The sequence below is a fragment of the Puma concolor genome, chromosome B2 (genome assembly GCF_028749965.1).
Source record: "Puma concolor isolate L17-30 chromosome B2, mPumCon1.1.hap2, whole genome shotgun sequence".
Classification (NCBI taxonomy): Eukaryota; Metazoa; Chordata; class Mammalia; order Carnivora; family Felidae; genus Puma; species Puma concolor.
The window spans coordinates 78,492,662-78,505,562 of NC_141671.1; the positions used below are offsets into that span (position 1 = coordinate 78,492,662).

The 12,901-nt window shown below is 41.2% G+C and overlaps 2 non-coding genes and 1 pseudogene across 3 annotated transcripts in view; all 3 read right to left on the minus strand.

Moving 5' to 3' along the window:
* Positions 1-68: 68 nt before the first annotated feature.
* The window catches only part of LOC112862551 (uncharacterized), a 45,790-nt pseudogene continuing 32,957 nt past the window's right edge, over positions 69-12,901 (minus strand). Inside the window, exons 2-7 of the transcript XR_015251757.1 lie at positions 2,522-3,234; positions 1,929-1,978; positions 1,755-1,833; positions 1,590-1,655; positions 1,213-1,282; positions 69-995 (exon numbers count right to left, since the gene is read on the minus strand). The product of XR_015251757.1 is annotated as an uncharacterized LOC112862551 (transcript). The remainder of the gene's footprint in view (positions 996-1,212; positions 1,283-1,589; positions 1,656-1,754; positions 1,834-1,928; positions 1,979-2,521; positions 3,235-12,901) is intronic.
* Positions 1,089-1,158, minus strand: LOC112863005 (small nucleolar RNA SNORD50). Its single transcript, XR_003223846.1, has one exon. It is a non-coding gene; the product is annotated as a small nucleolar RNA SNORD50 (small nucleolar RNA).
* LOC112863006 (small nucleolar RNA SNORD50) lies at positions 1,406-1,473 on the minus strand. Its single transcript, XR_003223847.1, has one exon. It is a non-coding gene; the product is annotated as a small nucleolar RNA SNORD50 (small nucleolar RNA).

Below are 12,901 nucleotides of genomic sequence, written 5' to 3' on the forward strand. Positions count from 1 at the left end.
ACATTTTAGGAAAAAAGGTAGTTCATAATCATAAGCTGACAAGAATATTCTTTTGACTAACACTGAAGTATAGGCTTAGCAACAATTTATTCATGTAGCTATTTAGGGAAAATGATCATGCATGGGGCCAAACCATCTTGGTTAGATCAGATGCTATTACTGTCTACACTAAATCCATTCTATGCAATGTTTGGTTTTATCAGTGAACTTCCCCCATGACCCGTTGTCATGCTGTGCTCTCTTCATTTTCAGCATTCCACATTTTCCCATCTTTTTTTTTTAAAGTAGGTTTCATGCCCAGCATGGAGGAGCTGAGATGTTTTACTGAGCCACCAAGGTGTCCCTCACATTTTCCATCTTAAGCATCCTTTCAAACTATAATTCATTAGGACCAAACATTCCAGAATTCAGTAATTAGAACCAGTAATACCTGGTATTTTCCCCTCCCCCAGTAATAGACTCAGTCTTTCCGTTTTGCTCACCACTAATCCAGTAATATTCAGTACGCTACAAAACCCAACATGATCTGTACCGTGTGATACTGCCAAAATGAATCATCTCTCCATAAAAATCTAAGGACTTTTCCACAATATTCAGTGTAAATTTTCACTCAGCTTTAATTACAATTGTAGATTTTAAATTCAAACAGGTGGCCAAAGGTGAAACATTCACAATAAGCTGATTACAAGTCTGGTTAACTGAAATCAAAGACTTCTCCATTAAAAATATGTACCTTCCTTTGCATGCCTGTATTTAAAATAGAAATAGATCTACAAAGTAATCTGCTTAACAGGTTAGGATTCTCTAGGGCAGTATGACATAAAAAGTAATGGCTTAAATCTTACAAATACATTAATCTAAATCTGATGCGGTTTCATAACCTGTTTACAGAAATAAAAAAATATTGTCTTGATTTGTAGGTTTTCTTCCCATGTCAGTTAAATGAAGAGCTTTTCCTTATCGATTTTTCACAAGTAAATCTGGTGGTATTAACCCTAGAAAAGGAAAAACATTTGAGATTTACAAGACTACCAACATCAAAAGAGCCAAAGAATTTTTAAAAAATATCATTGTCCTTATAATGGTCTATCTCAGAAGCCAGATCCGTATAAGTTTTCTCAACAGATATTCAGGTTCGGGATAAGATCATCATGGATTAAGACCAAGGACAAAGTACTGATGAACTGTTAAGGGAAAAAAATCTCTACTCACAGAAACGGGTTACATCTTAGGAAGGTCACAGCAAACTGGCCTCTTTCAGTGGAAAGACAGCGACCCCTCACTGTTGGCAGAGAAAAAAAAAAACCCACAACACATTTTGAGGTAGCAGTTCTCCCCCTACAAGATTTATAACCTAACAGAACCCTCTCAGTTATAAAATCCAGACTATAAAAACTTCAGTCTTATCTCAGAAGCCGAATCCGTATGTTTTTCTTCAGGTGGTCAGCTTCGGGATAGATTTCATCATTGATAAGACCATAATCCACTAAATTATGTTACAGTGAAATTTACCGTAAGCCAAAGCAACTTTAAGAGGTAAGCACTATATTAGAAACACTACAGTTGATCTTGTAAGTCACACAACTTACTTTAAAAATTACATTGCTAGCCAGTGACATTTGTAAGTCTGTTAGTATTCATCAACTCCCAGGATGCTGTTCAAGGACAAAAAAAATTTTCATTTTAATCTACATATGGACTAATCGCACTGAATCAAAGTAGCCCAACAATCAAATTATTAGCCCAACACATACCTGGGTAAAATGGTCAGGTTCCAACCAAGTAATTTCCCAGGAAATATTCCCTCACGTATTTTCTAGTTTTCCTTTGTATCTAGTAGGAAGCAAATTTCAAATGATGCACCATCTTTTCCTGTAAATCAACAGGTTTACTTCTTCAGTTTAAAAACTAAGCTCAACAGTACTTACGTGAACATCTCCAGGTAACAGCTCCGTTATGCCACTGAGAGCCATTGTTCCTGAAGGGGACCAAAATATTTAAAACTAAGCATTCTTACAGAATGACAGTTGAAGGTTTTCAGTACTAAAATCTTCCCAATCACTAATCTGGTTTGCACACAGCGCCACCTGGGCACAATACAACTCAATCTCAGGCAACGTCAGGGCTGCCCATTTTCAAATGACCTTTTGATCCGCGACGAGAAAACGACACTCTCCTTCTTAAAGGCCTCTTGCTCAACGTAAAACTCCCTGCCCCAAATACCGGGAATATGGTTTTCCCGCCGCCGCTCAGGCTTGGCCAGCCGGATGTCGGCGTTTAGCAAGCAGGCCGCGCACAGCGCTCGTGGCCATCAGCACCAGCCTCCACACGCCTAAGCTCGAAGCCTGCCGCCACCACTACCACTCAGGACACGTGGCGGCCCGGCTGCGTGTTTTCCACGTGCAAGTTTTCTACACACAGCACCCTAAACTTAAATCTCTAATCTTCCCACAATACTGCAGCGAACCTCAGTCTATTCCAATACGGCCCGCGCGGGTCCTCGCCCACAGCGCCCACTCACCGAAAACGACACAACGCCTCCCAAATCCAGACGTAAAAGACCGAGCTGCGCTGCCAGCAGTTCCCTTTATAGCCTCCCCTGAGTCAGACCGAGGCCGCCCCACCCTCTCGCTTCTATTGGACTCGGGAGATGACGGGGGCGTGGCCGTTTCCTGAGGGGAGAGAGCGGGAGCGCGCGCGGCGGCTCTTTTCTTTCGGGGGCTGCTTCCGGGGCGTGGTGCGCGCGTCGCCCTCCCGCTGCACGCCCGCCCAGTCCCCGGTGCGCGCCCGCTGCGCTCGAAGATCCGTCGCTTCCGAGTATAGCTCTACGTGGCGTGGGAGTGGCGCCAGAATTCAAACTAACAGCCGCAGTTGGAGGCGAGTCTACCGCCTGCCCCGGGCCAAATGTGCCCTGAACAGATTGGCCGGCTTGGGGCCGGGAGTGGGCTTGAGTTTTGTAGCGCAGGACGGCCTCAGCATTTGAGCATCTCGAAAAATCGGGCTGACTTGTCGCGGCGGGAGTTGACGCCCAGCGGGCGCCGCAGGAGCTGGCGGGCACTGGTCTCCGCACTCACAGAAAGATAAATTGGCGTGCAGAAGTGCTTAGATGAAAAAAGTATGTGAAAGCACCGCCTTTCTCCTGCGGTCCATGGCGAGAATACCGCGCCTCTGCGGGACAGCCGGCCCGCCGCGCCGCGCGCGGCCCAGTTGCGCCCCAGTGCGGGCGTCCGCGCCCTACCCGCCCCACCCCATCCCTGTTCTTCATTGTGCCAGGCGCTGCTGTTGCGTTATGTGGTCTGCGCTTAGAGTTCTCCCCGACGCAGCCAACCCGAGAGGTAAATACCCCGTTTGGTGGAGGAGAAAATTGAGTCCTAAAGCAGCTAAGTAATTTGTCTAAATTGACACAACTGAAAAGCTTTGCTATTTTTAATTTGTTTGGCCGAGTTCGTTATAATGAATGCAAGAGAAAATTTAGTTTGAGAAATATCCCAGAATACTATATACAAACGACTCTTAAAAAATTCAGTAGCCAAGATTGTATTAATATGTGTAAGTGAATACATGTGTATACACACACAAGCACACATGACATTTGAACATTCTAGCATTTGAAAACTCAGGCCTTCATGGCACTCATTACTAATTATTATTTATGTCTGGGTTTGTTTATTGTCCTCCCCATGTCTAAGGAACACATGGTTTTGTGTCCACTTTTTATTATTCGGCCTTAGAACAGTGTTCTGTCCAGCATAAAGTAGGTTGTCTGTAACTATTGGTTGAATGAATAAATGAATATATGTGGTGGCCTTTTAGAAAATTAAAATGAAGACCAAATTGCAGCTTAAAGGATAATAGTGTAAATCAAATTTCTGTAACAGGAACCTAAGTGATGAAATATTTACTTGGCTAGGTATTACATAGATATTTTAACAGTATTTTGTAATGTAAATGTAAATTTACATGTTGGTCATAGTAAAAAAAACTAAAACAGTACAAAAGGATATAAAAAGCAAAAAGATCCTTTCCATATCACTGGGAATCTCCTCACTGTTAGCAGTAACCACTATTAACAGTTTTTGAAACTTTTGAATTGTATATGCATATACAAATATTTCTATGCAAATACAAATACATATTTTTTAATATTTTATATGTACAGGTAAGATCTGCATACTTTTCTGCAACTTTCTTGCCCCCTCATAAATCTAAACATTTTTTCATACCAGTACTTATAAATGAACTTATTCTTGTTTATAGCCTGCATAGTATTCAGTTGGATATATCATAATTTATTTCCTCAGTTTCCGGTTTTTCACTATTTCAAATTGTGCTGAAGCGAATTACAGATATATTATAGGGATCTTGTTGGAAGATCTGCAAGATCAATTTCTAAAGGTGAGTCAAAGGTTATGTGCACTTAAGTTTGTGATAGATACTGCTTAATTGTTTGTACCATCCTTCCACTACCACAAAATAGTCATGTTGTGATGATATATTGAAGAGTTTTGCTAATTGAAAAACATGCATATTACTTTATGGGATGGCAGTTATTACACAATCAAAATTGAAAACTATTTCTCCGTGTTATCTTTGAATCACTGCTGTGTTGAAGACCATCAAAAGCAGTACAAAACAATAATTCCCTACCATGACTTATCAATTGAATTACTTGGAGAGCTAAAAAATATCAGATTTTTGGGCCCTAATGTGCAACAACCAAAGCAGAATCTCTAAAAATGGGACCCAGGGAACTTTTTTTTTTTTTTAATGAGAGAGACAACTGACAAGTGGGGGAGAGGGAGAGAAGAGGGAGAATCTTAAGCAGTCTCCATGCGGAGCATGAGCTTGATGTGGGGCTGAGTGCAGGGTCTCCATCCCGTCCCTGGAATCATGACCTGAGCCAAAATCAAGAGTTGGATGCTCAACCGACTGAGCCACCCAAGCACCCCAACCCAGGAAACATTTTTAAACAACCATATGAGCCAATGCTGTTCAACAGGAATATAACATGAACCACAAATGAGAATTGCATATGTAACTTTGAATATTATAGTAGCCACATTGTAAAAAATAAAAAGATTTGGATATAATTAATTCTAATGCATTTTATTTAACCCAATATAACTAAAATATTTTCATTTCAACATCTGATCAACACAAGTTATTGAGATATTTTCCATTCCTTTTTTGTACTCAGTCCTTGCAATCCAGTGTGTATTTTACAGTCACAGCATATCTCGGTTTGACTGTCCACATTTCAAGTGCCCCATTGCCATATGGTTAGTGGGTACTTTATTGGATGGCACAGGTCAATGGTGATTCATATACATATAGAAGTTTGAGAATCACTGTTTTAGGGTAAGTGTGGTACAGCATACCTGAAACATATTCCAGTCTTTAAAGAAAAAAAAATTTTTTCCATATTAGCTTTTGACTCCAACTAATAACTAACACATGCAATGCAAAATAAAATGAATCCAGAACTTGCTTATTGACAGCACTGCCCTCCAGTGAACATGAGTGATGACTGAAGCTGTTACACAACTCCTTCAAGGTGTTTATCTCTTCAAGAAACAGAAAAACAGTGAGGGATGAAGCCATCAGTCATTGCTCCTACACCTAAAACAGTCAAGCAAATTGCTACCAAATATTTGAAATGATTAAAGAAAGACCATATAAAGGTCAGAACTGAAATTTAAGTGTCCTTGAAGAAGGGATACAGGTGTGCTCTTTCAAAGGGGCACATGTACCCCAATGTTTATAGCAGCACTATCATCAATAGCCAAAGTATGGAAAGAGCCCAAATGTCCATCGATGGATGAATGGATAAAGAAGATGTGGTATATATATACAATGGAGTGTTACTCAACAATCATAAAGAATGAAATCTTGCCATTTGCAACTACATGGATGGAACTAGAGGGTATTATGCTAAGTGAAATTAGTCAGAGAAAGACAAATATATGACTTCACTCATGAGGACTTTCAGATACAACAGATGAACATAAAGGAAGGGTAGCAAAAATAATATAAAAACAAGGAGGGGGGGGCGCCTGGGTGGCGCAGTCGGTTAAGCGTCCGACTTCAGCCAGGTCACGATCTCGCGGTCCGTGAGTTCGAGCCCCGTGTCAGGCTCTGGGCTGATGGCTCAGAGCCTGGAGCCTGTTTCCAATTCTGTGTCTCCCTCTCTCTCTGCCCCTCCCCCGTTCATGCTCTGTCTCTCTCTATCCCAAAAATAAATAAACGTTGAAAAAAAAAATTAAAAACAAGGAGGGGGACAAAACATGAGACTCTTAAATACAGAGAACAAACTGAGGGTTGCTGGAGGGATTGTGGGTGGGGGGATTGGCTAAATGGGTAAGAGGCATTAAGGAAGACACTTGTTGGGATGAGCACTGGGTGTTATACAAAGGGGATGAATCACTGGAATCTACTGAAATCATTACTGCATTATATGCTAACTAACTTGGATATAAATTTAAAAATTAATTAATTAAATAAATAAATAAAAGTATCCTTGAAGAACTTAACATGCTAAAAATAGTTATCATATTCTTAACATACTTTTAGATGAGATCATCATTTTAATAATTTTTTTGGAGGAAATATTCATTGAGCTTCTGGTGTATGCCGTGTGCTTCAAGGAAAGCTAATACAAATACACAGAAGTCCTTGTCCTTCCTGAAAGAGTTTATAGTTTAATAAGAAGTCTGTAAACTTAATTTTAGATATCTCTGCTTTAAAAATTAAAATCATTAAAGTCTTTTTGATGAGATCATAATGTGAACCAAATAGTGTTTTAGGAAGTGTTTGGAGGAAAGATTAAAAGCACAGTTTAGAAATTAGTGCAGTCATTTAGATGAGATATTGTGAAGGACACCACTATAATGTTGGCAATGGAAATGGAAGGCAGGGAAGAGAAGAACACAGAACTTATGTGGTGTCAAGTTCTTATGTGTATTAGATCATGTAATCTTCAAAACAATCCTGGTATGTATTTTTAACCTTGTATTAGAGGTAAAAAAAAAAAAAAAAAGAGGCATAGAGATCTCAGTGAACTCACATTCTCAAGTCTTTCCCCGAATTCATAATGTCATGAGGGCATGATATTGCTGTGTTAAAGGAAGAAAAAGTAGGATGTGATGATGAAATGTGGGAGAAGAGAGAAAACAATGGAGCCCAGGCAGCCAAGAGAATGACAGCTCCATTGAGAGGAAGAGGTGAGTCAGAAGTTACTGATTTGGGAGAAGTGAAAAGAAGATTCATTTTTGCTTGTGCTAAATATGGGGTAGAACATTGAGTTCCATTTGTCCAGTGGATAATCAGAAATGTAGAAATGAAGCCCAAGAGAAAAGTCAGGGCTGGAGAAGGCTCATTGAGCAAATGAATGTAAAGAGGATGATTGAAGTTTTGTGCACAGACAAGTGTGGGAAGAAAAGAAAAAAAACACCAACAACAGTAGCCTAGAACTAGTACCATAGTGTAATCAGATATACTGCAGTAGACAGCTTTTGAAAACATTTCAATACACACAAAGATCTGGGTAGATAATTCATGAGAATAAAGTTCACTATTATAACTTTTTCTTAAATCATGGTAGAAGTATATATACCATATTAAATAGCGTAAGCATAATTATTCCAAAGCAGAAAAAAAAATCAGACTTCCAATATTAGAATTAAAGAATCTTCTCTTAGTACAATGTTCTTTTGTCTTCCTAGTTTCTAAACTGAACTCGTCAGTAAATTCTAGGTTTGATGGCAGAACAGACAAATGTAATTTGAAGAAAATTTGTGAAAACTCTGAAATAGTAAAGTGTTAAGTTCATGGAATAAAATTAAAGAACTTAAATTAGAGGAAAAGCCTTGTATATGTGGCAACATCAAGGACAGTTTGATACTTGAGTCCGAAGTTCAGAGGAGAGGTCAAGGCTTGAGTGTCTTTGGCATGAGTAAGATATTTAAAACATGACACTGAGGTCATCAGGGAAAGAGTATAAATAAAGAGGAGAAAGCCCAGGACAGAGCAGAGCCTTGGTGCCCTGCTAACTTTAGGGTTTTAGTAGAGAAGGAAGTGACAGCAAAGGAAACCCGCCTAAGGGGAAAACGAAAGTGTGATATCTCTGAAAGAGGTAAACAGGGAGAGAGATTCATTTATTCATTTGGGATGCTCCTGAAAGGACAAGTACGATAACAGAAATAACCTTTGGGTTTGGCAACATGAAGATTAGTGGTGATCTTGTAAACATGGTCTCAGTGAAATAGTGATGATGAAGAGATGAAGATGAAGATAATGCCTTGGGCCTGGAACATTTGCTTTCACAAAGATAAGGAGTCCTGATAGCCTGCTGGGCATATGGACTTATCTGGGATTATCTTTCCTGATTCAGGATTTCATATGTCCCTCTTTGTTCTGCTTAAAGCATGTGCGTCATAAGGCACCACACCAGCCCTACTGCAATATCTGTTTCTGGTGGGAAGGGAAGAGTGTTCTTCACCTGCTACATAAGAGGATTGAGTAGAGACTATCTCCCTGTGCCAACTTTGGGGCAAGATGCGCTGGCCATGATGGACTGATACTCAGTATTGAAGCTGATCTTGCTCTATCTCTGTGAATAAAGTATTATTCCATCCAGTGCCTGTGTGAGTCTTGTCTTTCTTGGCAGTGCCAATACCTGAAAACTCTAGTAGTAGGTTGACATCTTGCCACTGCTTTTCCTGGTGTTTGGTAACAGGTGTCAATTGCTCAACAGTTTAGTGCAGTGAGCAAGGTCACCAACCATGTTAGTACATGATGCAGATGCATGGCGTTCCTCAGTCCAGCCATCCTAGAGTGATGTCAGCTTCCTGGGGGGAGGAGGGCGTGACTGAGATACTGTGCTGTCTCTGGATGAGTAGGAATAAGTGAAACGTAGGCAGTCTCCCTGTCATCAAGGATAAACTGGTGTGATGGATGAGGGCAGAAATGCAAGAGGTGGGCCCTAAAAATATTGGGAAGTTAACCTGGCTTCTGGCCATCTTCATACTTCTACACTGTCCTCTAACTTCCACATGCCAGGAGCTGCAGATGACACCCAAGGGGGGTCAAAGGCCCCTGTGTAGGAAGCTCTGTTTGATCCAAGTTGCTTAAGAGCCCCAAGTAAGACTTGTTTTCACTAAATGCAAACCACCAATGATGTTGCTGAACATGAAACTGATCAAATGAGATCCTTTTTGGAGAGTGAAATACAAAAACTGAAAGATAGATTTGGGCAGAGGCCAGGGAATTCTCATGCAGCTTGGTTGGTGCCCCTGTTTGACGAGAAGGCCTTGCAGACCCAAATGTCCCAGGCTGGTGCAGTCGAAGCTAACCACTGACCTTTTGCTGCAATGCATTTTAAAAATCTACATTGAGTAGGGCAACCAACAGGATGAAGTGTGCATGTCACTCTTTTTTTTTTTTTTTTTAATTTTTTTTTTTTCAACGTTTATTTATTTTTGGGACAGAGAGAGACAGAGCATGAACAGGGGAGGGGCAGAGAGAGGGAGACATAGAATGGGAAACAGGCTCCAGGCTCTGAGCCATCAGCCCAGAGCCTGACGCGGGGCTCGAACTCACGGACCGCGAGATCGTGACCTGGCTGAAGCCGGACGCTTAACCGACTGCGCCACCCAGGCGCCCCTCTTTTTTTTTTTTTTTTTTTAATGTTTATTATTTTTGAGAGAGAGAGAGAGAGCGAGTAGGAGAGGGTGAGAGAGAGAGAGGGAGGCAGGATCTAAAGCGGGCCCTGTGCTGACAGCAGAGAGCTCAATGCAGGGCTTGATCTCACAAACTGTGAGATCATGACCTGAGCTGAAGTTGGACATTCAACTGGCTGAACCACCTAGGTTCCCTTCAGTCCATGTCACTCTTGATCTAGATTGCAAGGAGTATGAGAACAATATTCTTAACTGTGAGGACTTCCCTAGGACTAAGACCCCCTGGAAAGCCATTCATAAAGCCACAACTGCATTTCAGGTAAAAGCCATACCTGATTATGTGACCCTGTGGCTGGGTACATGGATGATGTATTGGAGGCCTTCATGCAACAGGACCATTCCCAGTGGAAGACCCTGCTATCACTGCTGTTGACCCTGAAATGACTGTGAGGGAAGCAATGGAAAAGCTCCACTGAAAAGTCTTGCTTGGGATAAAAATAAAATGATTTCAATGGTTTCCAACAACTTGGGCTGAACAGATAGAAAACAAACAAGGGGAAGCCATGCCCAGAGGGCCAAAAGGTGAATTCAAGAGATTACAAAGGGGGAAAAAGGAGAATAGGGTTGATCCGCAGAGCAATATGGCTTTGATTGGTAAAACTGGATAGATAAACGAAAGTAATGAGATTCCTACAGAAGACTTCCACCCATGCTATGTGGTAGAGAGAAGTCCCTCTAAATTGGGGGTTAAGGCCCTACTTCCATATTCCCATGTGATAGCCTGAGTGGTACAGGTCTCACTCAGACCTCCAAGCCATCCAAAACCAACAAGACTCAACAAACTCACTAGCTAAGGTGGTGATGAATAATTGAATAGCCTTGATTATCTGTTGGCAGAACAGTGAGGCATTTGTATTATTGCCAACTGTTGTAGACTCTGGGTCTGGAGTTCTGTCTTGTCCAGCAAGAAAATGGGATGCAGGATTTAAAAATGCGAGAGGCTAATGTCTGGGAGGAGACAAGAGCCCAGAGTAAGGGTCCTTGCTCCATTTTTATTAGGATAAGAGGGCTTAGAAACATGGTAATGGACGTGCACAAAGAGACAATGAAATCGTGAACATTAATTAACTCATGGGCATGAGGCAAAGGGGGTTTTGAAGATGTGTGGTGTTAGGGGTTTGGGTCAGTACAAAACAAAATCCTGGTTCCTGGTGAAGGTTGTTTACAGAGGACGTGAGGCCCCATGTCTGTTTACCTAAACTGGCCTAGGGGACAAGAAAGACAGCATGCTACCTCAGGGTCAACAAGGCTCCGCTCTGGGCAACCTCCCCCACCGCCCTATTTACGTGTTTACCTAATTTGGTCCTTCCTTCCTGTGAAACCAGCTTTCTCCTGTTGTACTAAGTTGGGGGGCATTTCTGCCCTGAATACCTAATCTTGTTTACCTCATTTTGGATGTTTTCATCCTGAGATACCCTATTCTTATACCTTTGTTCTATACTGGGGGTCTTTGCACCATTTACCTAATCTTATTTACCTAGTCTTGTTTACCCAAACTTGGGGGTGTACATCCTGTGGCTTTCTAATTCTTTATGCCTTGTTAACCCATCTGGTGCAAGCTCAGGGTATTCCTAAGCTTATTCCCCACAGCCAACAACTCTTGTGTATATATCAAGAATTCAGATAAGGCAAAAACTAAAGAACATCCATGCTCAGATGGGATGATTATTGACTATCTACCTGCAGTACCCCACCAGACTCCTTAGTTGGTTTATTCCAAGCCCTTGGGTCTCCTAATTAGAGACTGTCATCAAGCGTAGGCTTGATCATCATCCTGGGTCTGGTTCTCCTAATGATCCTGATGAAGTGCTATCTCAAAATGATAGGTCTCTGCAGGCAAACTGAATCTATATACATTGTTCAAGGGCCCCATTAGACCCAGCTCTATCTCTAAATTTGGGGCAAACAGTGGTCCTACCAGATTTTATGCACTTTATCTGCTATTTAAGCAGCTGAACAATGGTTGGTGGACTGTTGAACAATGGTGGACTGTTGGGAAAGGCAGTCATGCACAGTCTGTTGACCCTTGTGTGGCTGCATAACAGTTCTTTGGACCTGGTTCATTTCCTCACATGGAGATAAGGAGCCATCATACCCTGTGTTGGCATATAAAATTGTTTGGAAGTATCTTTCCTTATTCCAGATTTGATATGTACTTCTTTCCTCTGCTTAAAATGTGTGCATCATAGGGCACCTGGACAACCCCACTATTATATCTGTTCCTGGCAGGGAGAGATGGGGATCCTGCACTTGTATCACAGGAGGGGTATAGGTAGATCATCTCCTGGCTATAGTGATTGGTCTGCAGGTAGAAACAATCCAATTTGAGCTAGTGAGAGTCAGATTTGTCTCATCCAATTGTGGAGAAAAAGTCCTATTACATTTGAACATAGAGGATGTGAAATCTGGGAGTGCTACAACCATCTCTCTTATTTTTTAAAAAGTTTATATATTTATTTTTTTTGAGATAGAGAACCAGCATGGGAGGGAAAGGAAGAGGGGTTGCAGAAGATCAGAAATGGACTCTGTGTTGACAGCAGTCTGATGTGGGGCTCAAATCCACGAGCCATGAGATCATGACCTGAGTCTAAGTCTGACACTTAACTGAATGAGCCACCCAGGAGCCCTGATGATCTCTCTTAAAAAAAAAAAAAAAAATTGAAGTATAGCTGACACACAATGTTACATTAATTTGGGTGTACAACATAGTGATTCAACAAGTCTATACATTATACTATGCTCACTACAAATGTAGCTACCATCTGTCATCATACACTATTATAGTAACATTGACTGTAGCCCCTGTGCTGTTACCTTTCATCCTCATGACTTATTCATTCCATAACTGGAAGCCTGTACTTCCCATTCCACCCATTTGCCCGTCTCCCAACTTCCTCCCCTCTGGCAACTGTCACTTTATTCTCTGTATTTATGGTTCTGTTTCTGCTTTTTGTTTGTTCATTTATTTTGTTTTTTAGATTCCATATTATGAGTGAAATTGTGTGGTATTTGTCTTTCTCTGTCTGACTTATTTTACTTAACATAATATCCTGTAGGTCCATCCGTGTTGTCACAAATAGGAAGACCTTATTCTTTTTAACGGTTGAGTAATATTCCATTGTGTGTGTGTGTGTGTGTGTGTGTGTGTGTGTGTGTGTGTATCA